The 16638-nt window shown below is 36.1% G+C and overlaps 1 long non-coding RNA gene across 2 annotated transcripts in view; it reads left to right on the top strand.

The window, feature by feature from the left end:
* Positions 1-15511, top strand: part of LOC125322306 — an 80768-nt gene extending 65257 nt beyond the window's left edge. The window contains exons 5-7 of one of the 2 annotated variants that reach the window (XR_007201939.1): positions 8710-8920; positions 11625-11769; positions 13831-15511. This is a non-coding gene — a long non-coding RNA (uncharacterized LOC125322306). The remainder of the gene's footprint in view (positions 1-8709; positions 8921-11624; positions 11770-13830) is intronic. The other variant, XR_007201940.1, reaches the window with a different exon arrangement.
* The last annotated feature ends 1127 nt before the right edge of the window (positions 15512-16638 follow it).

The raw sequence follows: 16638 nt of genomic DNA, 5'->3' as shown, positions 1-16638 counted from the left end.
AAATTGCGCTTTAATCCTTGTTTCTGAGTCTGTTTTAAATATGGTCTGAATTACTTACTTTCAGTATGATGTTATGGCTACACACTCTTATGTATGAAGCACATTATGTTGTGTTATCATCCTTGTGTGCGGGGCCTGATCAGGCTTTTCATAAGCAGAACTTTCTTGGATTGAAGCAGCAATTTTACATGTTGAAAATTTCCAGTACAGAAATGGAACTGTATGAGCTGGGGAGAAAGTAGATGCTTAACAGAGCAGAAATGAAGATACAATACAGTCCCTTGAACCATCTGACCACCTGCCCCCCAAATGGTTTGTGGCGTGGCATTATGCAGCTCTGACATCCCTTTAAAACTAGATGTCTGTGTCATGAGGTTTAGGAAGTGCACTTCCAAATCTATTTAATGGACATTTTAAGTCAAAATATGAAACTAATGTGAGTGAGGATATCGAGGTGAGAATAAAAATAAAAAGAGAGAAGATAAAAAATAGACATATACAATAAAATTTACGTAATTGTTACATTTCCATACCCAAAGTTGATCTCCATAACATTTTTGTAATGTGAATTCCTAGACTTGACTATATGTGAACTCTCAAAATATCCCACCGAGTATGTTGAAAGACCACTTTTCATTTGTAGTTTTACATCTAGCTACACACAAAGTTGCCCTGCTCTGTAGTAAGTCAGCAAACAGAGATTCAGAAATTAAGCAGTGTGACACCTCTGCCTGCTGAAGAGTCTGTATTGAGTAAGCACTAACATTCACTGCAGCACAAAAACTTCAGTGTCATCCACTTTTATCAGCTCAATTTGTTCTATGAGAAGCAGAACTAATGGTGCCAAAGGTATATTATATGCACAGGAGATGTCTCCTGTGCACTCTCTATTCCTCACTGCTGTAATCTAATGCTGTAGTTCTAATGACAAATTCCTTCCTATAATTTTTGCTCATAATTTACCCATCTCCCCCTTATCTGCTGCTTACCTTCTTTGGCTTGCTGCCTGATGTTATTTGCCATATACCATAACTACTTTGGAATCACAAGGTCCTCACTGATGGGTCATGTTCTACCAGCCTCAGTAGCAATTCTTTAAACAAAGACATTGGCAGAGGTGATTTGTAGTAGTCAGTATGGATACATGAAAGGCAAATCATGCTTAACCAAACTGATAGCTCTCTATGTTGATATGTTTGTGTTGGTGGAGGACAGAAGAGAAATTGATGTTTTGTCTCCACCATATTAAGGCTTTGGACACTGTTCCCCACAACATCTGTGCAGAGAAGCCGTTCAAATGCAGGTTAAGTGAGCAGTGAGGTGGACTCAGCTGCTGGGCTTAAAGGGTTGTGACCAACAGCATCAAATCCAGCTGGAATCTAGTCACTAGATGTGCACCTGAGGGGTCAACATAGCCTGTACTATTTAAAACTTTCATTAATAATTTGATCATGAACCTCAGCAGTTTTACAAATGATACAAAACTCTGAGGATTTGATGATACACAGGAGGGTTTTGCTGCTCTTTAGAGGGACCTTGACAAGCTGGAGGATTTGACAAATAGGAATCTCATGAAATAATTAAAAGGAATAACCCCAGACACCAGGGCAAGCTGGAGGCCAACCTGTTGGAAAAGATTTTTAGAAAAGGTCTTGAGGATTGTGATAATCAAAATGATGACCAAGGGCCAGCAGTGTGATTTCATGGCAAAGACAGTCAACAGCATCTTTGGCTGCATGAGGAAGAGTGTCATGAACTGCCCAAGAGAGGTTATTGCTGCGGCACTCAGCCTGGGGTGTTGTTTAAGTCCTTCTTTAGAACTGGCCTGCAGGCTGAGCCTGCATCTGTGCTAGTGAGCTGAGCAGAGCTGGGACACTTTCCCTGGGCTAGCTGGCATAGGCAGGACACAGCCATGATGCTAGATTCTTTTAATCTCCTGAAAAAGATATGCTGCATGCAGGATTTCTCTTAAGAATGGTTCCTTGCCCATCCTAGCCCATAACCTTTCCAGAAACCACTTGGGACAGTGCAATTTGCACACAGACAATGCTGTGCCAGGGACTGTTGTAATAATTAAACAGTCCAGATGGTTGGCAGTATTTACTTTATGGATACAGCAGTGGAACAGATGTAGTATCAAATAAATTATCTTATGTAATTTCAAGGCCAAAGCCTAAATTGACCACAAGAATTTCTCTTAACCTAAAAGGGACAGTTGTAGATTAATCTCATTTTAGGTGATATCCTGTTCTCACTACAGACTGTAGTGCAATTTAGGGTGATTTAGAGTGATTATCTTAAATCAGAAAACTAGTTGTAGTCCGTTAATCAGGAAAGAGTCACATGCTTAGGGGCAGATTGTCAAAGAATATTCAGGTGTCAGAGATGTGATAGATGGTTTGTGAGAGCTTAAGAGCCAACAGATCCTTCACATCTACCCAATCTCCTATAATCATTACTTAGAAACAGCTTCTAGTGAATTTTATCCTGGGCTGTACATGAATCAGAAGTAAAAACATATCATGGATCACCATTAATCAGCATTTCATTCAGAAACTACACAGCTAGAAAATAATGTGTCTTCAATCAAATTCAATTAATTGCAGGGCCAGAAACTAAGTTATGTGAATGAGTCTGTTAGATTTGGATAGGCAGTGATAGAAAATGTTATTTACATTGATTTACCTCAAATTCCATCAATGAATAAGGATTATCTGAAAAATGTAGAGGGACTATAATTGACAGGGGATTAATTTCAGTTTTCTTGATTAAAAAAATCCAAACAAAACCAATGACAAATTCATCTTCATATGTCACATGTTCATTTTATTAAGCAGGAAGGACAATCCCATAATATCTGAGCATGTCTTATTTACAAACAATTTCCTGTAAAGGCAACTTGTCCACAGGTGCAGAGAGCTGATCCTATTATGTTGGGAAATGAGTTTAGAATGTTTCCAGGGACCTCATGGTAAGTAAATAAATGTGATGATAGAAGTAACTGTATAAATACAAATAATTCATTATTTGTTTCAAATCCCAAGGAACAACATTGTGATTTCCAGTAGTGGATCCAGATTCTCCATTCAAGAGTTATCTGAAAAATACCAGAACCATTACTGATAACTAAATTCACTCCTAGGTATAAAAGATTTGTCATATACTCATTATTTCATTTAAACTTTGATTGTTATCTGGTGCTATAATAATGACAATTCTACTTTTCTGTCAGGATATCATGTTTGAGAAAAACCCGACTGATTAGTAATGACTTTTGCAGTTTGTCAGGAAGAGAATTTGGAATAAATTCTTGTCTAGAGCAATTAATTGAAATTTGGAGTGATACCATATGTAAATATGATTTCCCCTTATTAATTAAAATCTTTAATTACATCGAACAGAGACTTTATTATACCACTTCTGGGAAGCCATGCAAAAGCACCAGATTTGAACTGGACAGTTATTTTAGTAACAAATGCCTTTTTTTTTTCTCGTTTGTCCTTATAGCATTGAATAAAAGCTTTATTGGATCCAGATCTAAACTCTTGTGGAAGTTGATTTCATGCCTGAACCACACTGAATCTAGAATACATTTGCTCAATGTATTTTAGTATCATTTTGTTATTTCCCTTAGCAAGAACAGAACATCAAAGCATCTTAGAACTTATGGGTACCAGCAGAGACAACAGCCGTGGGAGGGAGAGAGGGTATTAAGGTTTTGTGATCTATATTTAGATTTTGCCAGCCAAACTTTTCTTGTGAAACCTCACATTAGCTACTTAATATTTCTTCATTTTGCCTCCTGTTCAGAAGAATAATAGCTTTCTCTCTCTCCTTCATTTGACTTGTCCTGTTAGAACAAAGTGACAAGCACAGCACACTTGCCCAGGAGTTGGAACAGTGGCTCAGAGCAGCCTTGTGTGGAGCAAAAGGGCAGGGCAGAGAGGTCTCTACAACATTGCATACAAATGGCAAAGAGGGCAGGAAGCTAAACAGACAACTATTTCATTAATGTGCTAATGATATCTTTGTGAGGGCTTAGATTGCCTTAATTTTTATATGAACAGTTCATCTCACGTAAAATCCTAGAAAGGTTTAGTTATATGTGCACCCAAGACACAAAGTTGTACTTAAATCCATCTTTAGATGTACCTCTGTAGATAATATTCTTTATTAGGGTGGGAGGAAAAAACAGATCTGTGTTCTGGTTATTAAGAAAAAAAAGAAAATAAGAATTTCTGCTGTTTTGTACAGTCCTTCACAATACTGAAAACATTACCATATTTTTATTTCAAATGAGTCCTTGTTCTCTTCAGTTGCTATTGTAAAACTTGTGTTACCCATGTCAGCCGAAACTTCACTTTTTTTTAACCTGTGGCTCCTGTTTATCCATCTGGCAAAGGCCTGGAGTCCTTGTCTGCATTTTAATGAGGTGATCTACGGACACTTGAAAATTTGCTGAATGCAGCCAGCAGAAATGAAAAGGCTTTAATAGTACCCTACACCAGCACATGTATCTAAGTGCTATGGAATTTAATATTTATGGGGACTATGACATTAGACCAGACGTAAATCTGTGTTTTTCTGTTGTGATCACAGCAGTCACGTTTCCCTTTCCTGTTACTCAGAGAGAGCCAAAGTCCTACTTACCTCTGCTAAAACATATAAATGAGATATTTTTCTTAATTTGTGTGTCAAGGGGCAAATATATGGTTATGATATGAAAGAGAAAAAGTAAAGACTACATTTTAGTTTTGAGTGAAATTGTATAGCAAGCACAAATACTAGTTCTCAGTATACTAAATATCAGTATAATGGCTTAAGACGCAAAGTTTGTGGATTCTTTTCCTCCACATGCAGTGTGTTATATTATACATGATCAGCTAGAACAAAAACAGCTGTCTCTGCCAAACACCAGCTGTGTACCATTATCTTGAATTTCACCAACCATCCTTCAGTTATTAATTCTGTAATGTTCTGATAGTGCTTCTGAACTATCAGCAAGTATTGGTCTAGGTTATGATGACAAAACTGGATCCTATTTAATCAGCGGAAGATTGGTCTCATAACTAGGATTTGAGACCTTAAACTTTGACTTTCTCTGTTTTGATTGCCTGGTAGCTGGAAGGAATCCTGAGATGGGCATAGAAGCAGAAGAACTTACATTAAGAGAAGAAAAGTTTTTTCTTTCATTCAGTGGTTTCCAAACTTTTCCAGCTTTCTGGCAACATTACCTGAGGAGAAATATGCTGCCAGAGACATCTGAGCTCACTCTGCATAAACATATTTCAGCTTTACCAACAACAGCTTCCGTTGGCCTCTGGTGTTGTTGGAGGATCATGCAGAGAACATATTGTCAATAAACTATATTCAGAACCATTGATAAATGTGAATTTGTTTTGTGCTCATCTAGCACTCTACCTTTTACAAACATGAGTGCAAAATTCCTGTTTTGTTACACACTCACCAAAAAAGCTCCAAGGTAATCACATTCTTTTCAAAAATCAAATTAATGATGAGCAAAATTCAAATACTCTTTTTGTATAACCTGGGAGAGGGGAAGGTGAAGTGTTCAAAGTAAAACTCAAATAGCTGCAATTAAAATCAAGTGTTAATTCCTTATTGCTGTGTAGTCTGCCTCCTTCAAATATTTTATAGTATATGCATGTTTTCCCAGAGATTTTTGTTTGGTTTAAATTCAGAGCAGTGTTTATTTTCTGCACTTACTTTGGATGCAAAAATTTACCACAATGTGTGTTTTTCCCTGTTCTTGTTTCCAGCTTCAATGCAAGTTTTATCTCTGAACAGTGCTCAAATGCCTTTAGCCATGCTTAAGTTGGTTGTACCTGGCCACATATCTAAGTATTTTCCTGAAAGGGGAAATACGTTGAACGAGGGGCTATACTATAAAATGAAAAATTGCTGTAGAATTAAAAGTGATTTCTTTATTTAAAAAAAAAAAAAAAACCAAAAACCCACCTTATATATCCTGAAGTTTTCTGCAAAATACCAGATTTAGAGCTGAACATTTTTGTTATTTTTATTCACTGCAGACAAAGATAATGTTGTACGTGGCAGACTCTGGTTACAGAAGAATTTAAATTAGGCCAAATCTCATTGCATGTTTACAGTTCAGTTGGGCAACCAAGCTAAGGCCTCTCTGCACTTTGGAAAATGTCATGGGACATGCAGGGCTTAAAGTAGCCAAGATCTTAATTGCGGAGGTCTTCCAAAGTAATTGCTGTCCTTCTGCTGCTGTAGCTGCAACTTCTGGGATGACAGCACATTTCATTTAACGCAGGTAATTAGCACTGTCTCAGTGGAAATGGCAGCATCCATCGAAGGAATACTAGGAAAGAGTTTATTGGTGGAGAAACCCCAACACCGTACACATTCAGAGCAGTCAGTCTCAAAGCAAGATAAAAAGGGGCAAAGCAAAACCTTTGAGTGCATGTCAAATTATCAACACATTTTCAATTTTTGTTTAATGCCTGACAGCCATGTGGCTAATAAAAATATCTGTGATACCTAAAGCATTCAAACAATTAATTTAATTCTTGGATCATTCAAAAAGAATCATTAGATGTCAGAAGAAGGGCCAGCATTTCATAAGAGCCTCTTATTCCACTTAGAATTGTGTAACTAATAGTTTATATGTATATTTATGGTTTTCACCCATGTATGTAAAAAGATACCATATGTTTATACCCAAATATATTGAGAGTTTAGGTGTTAATTTTTAACTTTAATCAGTGTGTAAGTATTACAAATCAGCATGCACCCCTGTATTCAAATTTAGGTGTGCAAAACAATCTAATTGAATTAGAAATCTTTGCCTCTTCTGCATTTTAATGACTGTCTGCAGTTTCATTTCATCAGCAGACTGTGAACATTGTTTATCAGATTTGAAGCCTTAGAAAACTATATCTACATCTCAAAAGGATTATAAAGATAAGAAAAGTTACTTTGTCATGGTAAAAATTCCAGAATGGAACCTTCATTTATTCTTTCTTTCATAGGTTTGGGGTTTTTTTTTCATTTTGTAGTTTTTCATATTCAGTAAATTGCTTTTTTCTGATGATAGCACATGAATATTAACATATCAGAAGATACTGCCTAAAATAGGAAGTCAAATGATCTTCTTGATTTTGATATGAATGATAATAAAGAAAAACACAGAGAAAATAGGAGCTGTCTCAATTTAGATGTTTCTGTTTCCTTGCTCAAGGTTAAGGGCAAACCTGAAGGATTTCTGATTTAGTCTGGAGATCTATAACTAAGAAAATATGGCATTACTTGAGTTTTTCTGGCCATCAGCATATGTAATCTGTAAAACAAATATCCAGATGCATCTCCAGGGTCCTCATGGTTTCTGCTGTTTTCCCTCTAGGTGGATGGGGACAGAGCCGAGTGTTACACCTAAGGGAATAGTGCCTCCTCCAAGCCACTTGTCAGATACATTTTTCTGCGGAAAACCAAGTGGAACATTGTCACTAGGAAGTACAGACTGAAGCAGGACAGTTTAATTACCTTTGCAAAGGTGCCCTAGAATGTATCTGCTATTGTTGATGCTTTTGACACTTCAGTTTTGTACAAGAAGGAGGAAAAGGTTTTTTTAAACAAGCAGATTAATATATGTCTATGCAGATGTTGGAAGTCATATTCCTACATTAGAGAAAAATTTGCTGGTTGGAACAGAAAGATTAAGTAATTTAGGAAGTTTGGGTCTTTTTCTAGAAGTGCTTTTAGGTTTGTAAAACAAGGTCATTGCAAGGTTGCACCCCTAACAGAGTGTTAAGAAGCAGTAAGTAAATAAATAAGTTAATCTAAAATCGAATCACAGAATGGACTGAGTGGGAAGAAACCTCTAGAGACAGTCTAGCCCAACTCCCCAAAAGAGGATATAAATATTCAATACTCTAGTTAGTTAAACGTATCTAGACTGAGAGATTTTGAATAAATGAATATACAAAGTAAGGTATCCACTTTGCCAGGCTCTGTTACGTGAGGCAATAATTAAAATGTACCCCACCAGTTTTGTCTATTGCCAGGTGTTTTTCCTGTTTAAATAAAGGTATCTTATGTCTCACATTCAGTTCTGAATGCCTCAGATTTCCATGACAAATTTTTCACTCTCTGACCAGAGAATTACCTAAAAATATAGACTGTTTATTTAGTACTTTTCTTTCTCATTCTAGCTTCATAATATGTACTATGCAGTTATTCATAGCTGATATACTTCATTCTTAATTGTCAGTCATTTTATTGCCGGATCTGAAATTGCACTTCCAACCCTGTGACTTGCCTTATCAGTTATAGATGTGTAAAATAAAATAATATGATCAATTGGGTTGGGCTTAACATAACAAAGTAATTATTATTTTAGTACATTGATCATAGCCCCTGTTATTTCTGCCACTTTTTTACCGAAGATGAATGATAGACCTTACTTGTATTGGTATCTTTGCTGAGATTATAAATTGTACTTTTCCCAACCTGATAATAACCACAAGAGGGTTATTACATTTATGTCAGATTAGCTATTCAACTTACTTAGTCACAGGGTCACCTTTTTGATTTTAAAACAAATATCAAAACATTACACATTTTCAAAATAAAAAAACTTCACTGAAAGAGAAGAAAAATTATTTATATCTGTTTTATTTAGGCATTGAATCCTAACAGACAGATCTTCTTGTTCTCATACAGCATCAAGTCCTTTGTTTCTCTCTCAGCCCCTGCCATGATTAGACTGGGGGTGAACAATTGGTTGGGAGGAAGCACAACTGGGCAGATGGCCTGAACTCACCAAAGACATATTCCATACCACACAGCATCCTAATGAGCAATAAAAGGGAAAAGAGAGAGGTTTAGGATGATCTTTTGCTCAGGAACTGTCTGTGCAAGAGTCTACCCATAGGTGAGTTATTGCCTTTTCATCACTAGTTTTGTTTCCTTTCCTCTTATTCCACTTATCCTTCACTTACTAAATGATTTTTCTTTTAGTTTTATTTTTCTTGACCTTCCAAGATTTCTCGCTTTTTTTCTTCCTTTTCCTCTGTTCCACTGGGGCTGATGGGGGAGAAGTGAGCAAGCAAGTCAGATGACCACCAGGGTTACCCCTAACAAGTATTTATAATTGTCATGCAGAAATAAATATAATATCAAACCATCATTACTATAAATAAAAAATCACTAACTATATGAATCATTTGTAAAGACACATGGTTCCAAATATCTGCAGACATTATTAATTTTCACTAACTGGAGGTGAGATCTCTCTATAAATAGACGTATTCATTTGTTCAATCTCATATTGATGTTTCTTGAATATTGTATAAGCTAAACTCTATGTCTGTGATGTTTGCAATAGCAACACTGAAAGTTAGCAGGAATCTTATTAAAGATGCAATAAGATGCATTTTTTTCTGAATGTAATGCAGAACAATTAATGTATGTTCTATATCTATATATGTGGAAAGTATGTTTTCATGAAAAAATCTCTTGCTGTTCAAGAAAAAATTAGTTTCAGTATGATTCTCACATCTTTAATATACTTGACATACTTCCTATTTGCTTGTTCTTATCTAGTGCTTTGAAAAATTGGTTTTTGATTAATTGGTCACTCAATAAAATCTAAGATCATATGCATAAAACCAAGAAAGTATGAAAAAACTGTTATTTTTAGAAAATAGTGATGAAAAACAAGATAATGAATCAATTACCTCTGAAAATTTGAAACTGTGGATCTTCTAGCTGTGCATAGGTCTTGCCAAAACTGGACACGCCCTTTACAGCTGTCTGGACAGAGTTGTGATAATGGATTTGTTGTTCCATGTTTAGAGCAGAAGAGCATTGAACACATCTTGCCCTCACTGGGCCAGCGACAAAAAGAAAACATTGTGGGTGGAGGTCAAAAGACAGGGTAGTATTTCAGACCTGACTGGCTGCACATTTACCAACGTTGTATCATTTTCCACTTAATTTAATTCCTGGTTTGTGTCGGGAACACCTCCCTCCCTCCCTGAGGAAGTTTGTCTTTTGTAGTTAATAGTTTCCATATACTGCTTGTATATCATCAGGAAAGTAAAGGAGTTTACTTTTTTCTCCAAGAACTCTAAGAATTGGATAAAGCATTGAATTTGGTGAGATCTGGCATTAATTATGCTGGTTCAAGACTTGAGTCAATTAGTTAATCTGCTAAAAGGTTTCCTTTTGAGTCAATGAAGTGAAAAAACAAATAAAATACTGCACAGGAAGATTTCTCCCATACTGCAAAATGTCTGTCCAACAAGTAAGATGAACAACCCTCCAGCAGTGCCTCATTACCTCCATCGGCAAGGGAAAGATCTATCATGCCTTGCTTAAGCAGGATGCTAACATTTAGTCACTTACCTTTCAGTGAGAGAAAGATCTTAGGAGCTTCTGCCTCTCTTAGGCAGCTGACTGGTTGATTAATTACCTAATTATGTTTGAAGTTCTGCTTCTTGGGTCTTGGAGTTTCTACAGGTAAAACATTTCTGGAAAAAATTTTTTTCCAGTACTGCATCAAAAAAAGATTTCTATCAATTAATAAACTTATTAGTATGCATGAATAATTAACTTAAGGTTGCTTTTCTTCTCTAAGAATTGGTATTGTTGACTTAAAAGCTAAACAATGTACACCTTATAGATGGATGTATATGGACAAACACTATCAACATTAGTAGCAACAGATGTCACATTTACCTGAGGCAGCTGATTCTAAACCCAGAGTATTTTACTATCAGTTCCAAGGCAACCCTTCACGCTCTGCCTGATGGCAGACACTGGGTTTTGTTTTGGCTGGATCTAGATATTCTGAAGAGAATCAAGGTCTTATATAGGATACTATGCATTCTTTTCAGAGCATGAGGCAAAATAAAGAGAGACTGCTGATACTCCCTGGCTTTCTATGCCGCTTTGTAATTTTGATTATTACCAAGAGCAAGATCGTTTTTACTACCTGCATGGCTTTTATGTATTGATAAAATACAGTGTCTGTGATGATGTACTATTTTATGAGAAGAGACTGACAAGAAACCTCAGTCTTTTCCTAAAAATACATGTAATTCAGCATGCATTAGAACTGCAGAATGGCAGCTCTGTCCCAAACACCAAAGAAGATCCTCCTTTTCTGGCAATAGTGTATAATTAGAAGTGCCCATGTTCCAAAGAAAGAATTTTTACCATCAACTTGTTTCTGTCAAACACCAATTCAAAAATGTTGAGTGAACAAAGTAGAGTAGAATAGATAAGAGTAGTCTATTTCTGTTGTACATGTCCTACAACAATCATCCAATCCAACTACCTGACCTCTCCAGGGCTGACCAAAAGTTAAAGCATGTCCTTAAGGACTTAAACACTGACAGGCCTGAAACACTGATGACCTCTCCAGAAAGCCTGTTCTAGAGTTTGCACACCCTCTCAGTAAAGAATTGTATCCTATTGTCCAGTCTAAACCTGTCCTAGTGCAGCCCTGGGCCATTCCCATGCATCCTGTCACTGGGTACAAGGGAGACGAGCTCAGCACCTCCCTGTCCACCTCCCCTCCTCAAGAAGCTGCACGGAGCAATGAGGTTGCCCCTTGGTTTCCTTTTCTCCAGACTGGACAAGCCCAGAGCCTGCAGCTGCTCCTCACAGGACATTCTTTCCAGCCCCTCATCACCAGCTTTGTTGGCCGCCTCTGGAGGCATTGAAGGACCTTCATATTTTACTTAAATTGAGTGCCAGAACTGCAGAGTGTTTGAGGTAAGACCTTTTTACCAGCTGGTTAGGCTGTGTTTAATGCACCTCAGATTGCAGTTGCAGACATTGCCACACACCCAAGGCCTTTGGCAGATGATTGACAGAGGTTCTGCTGTAACCTCTGCTTGCTGCTTCAGTACTCTGGGATGAATTCCATCAGGCTTTTAACTGATGCAACTGCTCCCTTAGAATTTCTGTGTCCCCAAATGAAAAATCACTGTTCCTGCAGTTGTGGTCCTTGGAGGACTGAGCGGCCCAAGTTTATCCATATTATTAAAGACTGAGGTAAAAGACCCTATACAATGCTTCAGAACAGCCTAAAAATCTATCTTAAACTTACACATCATCTAGGTCAACCAGGAGGGGCAACAAAGAAATTAAAGAATAAAATAAGAGACTTGACTTCCCCTTATTACTCACCATGCAGGCATATGCTACATTTTTTCAGCGTGACTTACTATTTGTAAGTCATTTATTTGTCTATTGGTCCTAAGAAGGTATTTATTATAAACTATTTATAAAATAAATCTAAAAGTATGAGCATTTGTTTTATATGTTGAACTCCTCTGTGCTTCATCAGGAAATGAATTACTATCTTGCAAGGTGTTCAGGAAAGATAAAAAATCCTTGAAAAGAATTAAATCTAGGAAGTAGAATTAGTACATATTTTTCCAATTATATGTAGAATTTTATATTGGAATTTTGTCATAATAATAACTGCAAAGGAGACAATGCTGTAGCATTCACATTTATGCCAAATTCTAACAGTGATTGTGGATTACCTAGGCATTACCCTTGCATTACATCCTGTAGCATATGTTGCTTTGTTAATACAGGAAAAATAATTGCTACTCTTAAACCTTTTACAAAATATATAATCTTAAAAGTGGAATACTGCTTGCCTAATACTAATGTTTCTTGTTCTGCCTGAAAAGCCGCTTTTTAGTAGTTTTCTTCACTCAAATGTCAACTTATTTTCATTTTATTTATTTCCACTAATCTGTTGCTGCCAGGGATTAATTTTTGATTGATTGTTTCCTCACACTCAAATGCAAGTTATCATGGGAAAAAACTTCCACAGCAAGTAAAAAACATTTTAAGTAGCCCTTTTCAATTAAAAGAGATCTATTAATCAGTTATAGTAAGTTTGGGAAGTTTTGTGGCTGTAATAGAAAAAGTGGAGAGAAATTTATCTCAATTCATGGGTTTGGAGGTTATAGCAATCTTTGTTGGTTGGAGATGTAAATCCTGCTGTATTAGAACCATCAAGGCAGGCCTGGTTGAATGATTATTTTTTTCCTTCAACTAATACCATACAAGTCCTGCTGTAAGTACAGGGATTCAAGTGTTTGGAGAAGGGAACACAGTTACAGAATGGTTGTCTGAAAATAAAAGGGAAATTGAAAAAAAATATATAAGGAAATATATCTTTTGGATAGTCGTTAACACTTTTTTTATGTAGAAAAATTTTGACTGCAACAATATAAGACATTTCTAGGGGAAATATCAGGTGGGCAGGAGGAGGGAGAAGCAACTGATTTTAGTTCAAAATTCTGTTTAGAGATGCTTATATTCTTTGAACCATCACCATTTGGTATTTATTAGTTTCACCCTTTAGCAACCATCTCCCTTTCCTGCCAGCAAAGTCCAGGCTCTGAATGAGCTACTTGCAATCTGATGTCCTGCACTGAAAGGTTGTCAGAGACCCCAGTGAGCTATTCCCAAAAATTGGTTTTTGGGATGCAGATCTGGTGCCCTAGGAAAGCGAGCTACAAATGTAATAATTCTCAAGTTAAATGTATGAAACTTACAAGTAATCCTTCCACAGCCCAGATACTGGATTATTTTTTCTCCTTATAGATAGAAGAATTACTACTCCTAGACCTAATTTCCCCCTGGTTTTATGCAGGTTTACCATGTGCATTAAAGGGAATATGTCTTTTCCATTCTCACAGCTTTTGTCAATGGTATAAAATAGCATCTCAGCTAAAAAGTAGGGCTGTGAAACATTATCAGGTTTGATTTTTTTGGGGGAGGCTTCATTTCGTTTTCATATTCCTCTAGGGCTGACACTGCAAAAAGCTATGGATGATCAGAGAATCACATCAGTGTTTCATCTATGCACTTCAAGAAATGAAGAAAGAATACAAGAGCAAACAACCTCACAAAATATGATAATGAATGCGCTGCCCACCCTTCTCTGTCAGCATTCTGATCTTCCAAGGCAGAAACCTCCAAACACCCCTTTCAATACTGCAGAGGAAACAAACTCAAGATAACCCACAAGTAAATAACCTTTCTTACCTCTCCTGTCAGATTTGCTCAGATATTTTCAGCAGGTGGGCTCCTAGCAGTTAGGTTAAGGGTAGGTATAATTGTTTGTTTTAGGAGAGCAAATATGACAAAGAATGTGTTTTTAAGATGAGACTTTCATGGATCATATTATCTTGGGACCTTACTGAAACAGTAAAGCTTTTGGGGTTATTCTAAATTGGCCTTTAGCCTTCCAAAGTATTTGCAATATCAGAATTTTTTTGTTGTCGTTTGTTTTACTCATTAAGAACCCATAGACCTGTGTTTTTCCAAGGGAATGGAATGTACTTTTAAATTTGAAATTATGAAACTACATTTTGCCCCTCAGCAGGGTTTCTCATTTTTGTGTCATGTTTAATTTTGCGAAGTTTGCCAGAGTGGCTTGTTTTAAGACCTTGAATGTCCTGTCCAAGCAATCTGAAAAAAATCAACTAAGATTAAAATTCTCTTGGTGAAATATTGATGCACAAATTCTCAAGGAAATTAGAAACTCAGTTTTGTCAATCTAATATTTAATTCTTTCTCATGTTTTGTTAATAAACAAGAACCAGAAATAAGAAGAGAGAAACTGCAGCAGCTTTTATTATTCCACAGGCACTCTACTCAGTGTAGCAGAAATGATGTACCCACTCTGAAATATTTAGTGTCAAAGCTTGTGTGATGTGTGTCTCTTATTTGGAGAACACACAGAACTAGTACTGATTCTGCTTCTGAACTGTGGTTTCTGGGTAGTTTGGAACACTTGTGAGTTTACAGAAAATTACAGGTGTCACCTCCTTGACACCTTCCACAGTTCTTAATATTTATGTTAAATTTTGGTGCCTGGTCAAAGAATCCTCCTGAGAGAATTGTTTAAAGTCTTTTTACTGTTAGTCAAGAGATATGGTCATCTTTGGCAGCTTTTGTTTCCTTGCTCAAGTTGAGCTTTCTAGGCTAATAAGGAAATTTTAGGTTTTATAAACACTCTCCTATAAATATCACAACATGATTTTTATCATTACTGAAGCATTAATTTAAAGTATGCTTACAAGTAGATTTGGAAATCAACAAGGCATACACTACATAGATATATATACATATATGTGATATTTAGAATCCACTTTCAATTTCATAAATTGCCAGTCCCTACAACCATTTAGTTCCCAATATGGGCCAAACCTTAGTAATGCTGATTATTTATTTTGCAAAGGTAAGAACACTGTCACCTTTGTATCTCAAGGCCATCTTTACTTGGTATTGCTTTAAAAATCCATCAAAACACCATAAAAATGAAAAGCAATATATAAAGTAATTTCAGCTAGCCAAGTCCAAGCCACATCATTTGGAAGCTTTCTACAGAAGGATGAGAATTTCTAGAAGAATAAATAGGTAGCTAAAACAAATGTCATTAATCTTGTTCCAGGGCTACATCTGTTTTACCATGTTCCATAGGAAAGGCTTTATTATCCTATAAAAAGAATTCTTAGACTTTTCAGGTGAGAGGAGTCTTCACAACCACTCTGAAATCTCAATAATGTGTATTTTATTTCTTATAGCAGTAAAGCCAAAGCCAGCTTCTTTTCTTCTTTAGTAAAATATTACTTCTTGTATATGCTGTAATACATAAACTGAGTTCACACGTATTGTGTTGAAACAGTCAAGTTTTATACTTTTTTAACAGGAAAATGGTACAAAGATGAGCATGGGAAGGAATTTAGAATTTCAAACACTCAAGTATGATTTGTTGATGCTGTCTTAAATGATTGTAAAAATATTTTCTTAAATTTGCATACTAGTTACTAACAATTACCTGCAATAAAAATAGTTAAATGTTAAATTCAAGTACTTGGATATGAAAATACAGGGAAGAGAAAGTGCAAGAATTGCAACTTGCAGGTGCTACCACACAATCCCAACTAAACTGTGAAGACAGTTAAATAAATGTATGTCATGTTCCATTAATAAGAACAGACGAATATTATTGTAATTAGTATCTTCAAAAATATCTTTGAATAATTATACTTTCCTACAATTTCCATATGAAGTTGATACTTTAGTCTGAGAGCTTGCCAATATTTTGATTAGCTGATGCCACATTTCAGCGTTAAAAGCTTTATCGTTATTGATTGAGCAAAGTCATCCAAGGCAAAACATAATCATATCCTGAGTTGTAGAGGTCTTCCTTCTGGTCTGTGCTGGATTTATTTAATCATGTCATTTGCTCTGTCTTTTTAGTAACACTTGGAAGGCAAAGGAGAGCTGTTAAGTTGCCAGTTTTCAGTTCCCTCATGTTAGCAATATCTCACAAATCTGAAGGTTCACATCTTTTTACTATTTTATACTTCAGCATAAAATCTTTTTGATATCTTGCTTTACACCATGTGTAAAAGTTATTGTTGAAGAGATATTAGCAATATTCCATGAATATCTGTCTTTCTGAGGTCTATAGACATTTTGGAAAGAGGTTTTAAAATCTTCATTTTGAAACCAGTATAAAAATTTATATTGAATATTGATTTCTCATTCTGTTTCTCTGTTAGATTTTGTTAAGAGTATTTAAATAATAGTAAGCTCTCAGGT

The sequence above is a fragment of the Corvus hawaiiensis genome, chromosome 3 (genome assembly GCF_020740725.1).
Source record: "Corvus hawaiiensis isolate bCorHaw1 chromosome 3, bCorHaw1.pri.cur, whole genome shotgun sequence".
NCBI lineage: Eukaryota > Metazoa > Chordata > Aves > Passeriformes > Corvidae > Corvus > Corvus hawaiiensis.
Note: the sequence above shows the minus strand (reverse complement) of the source record. Positions and strands in the feature narration are given on the sequence as shown.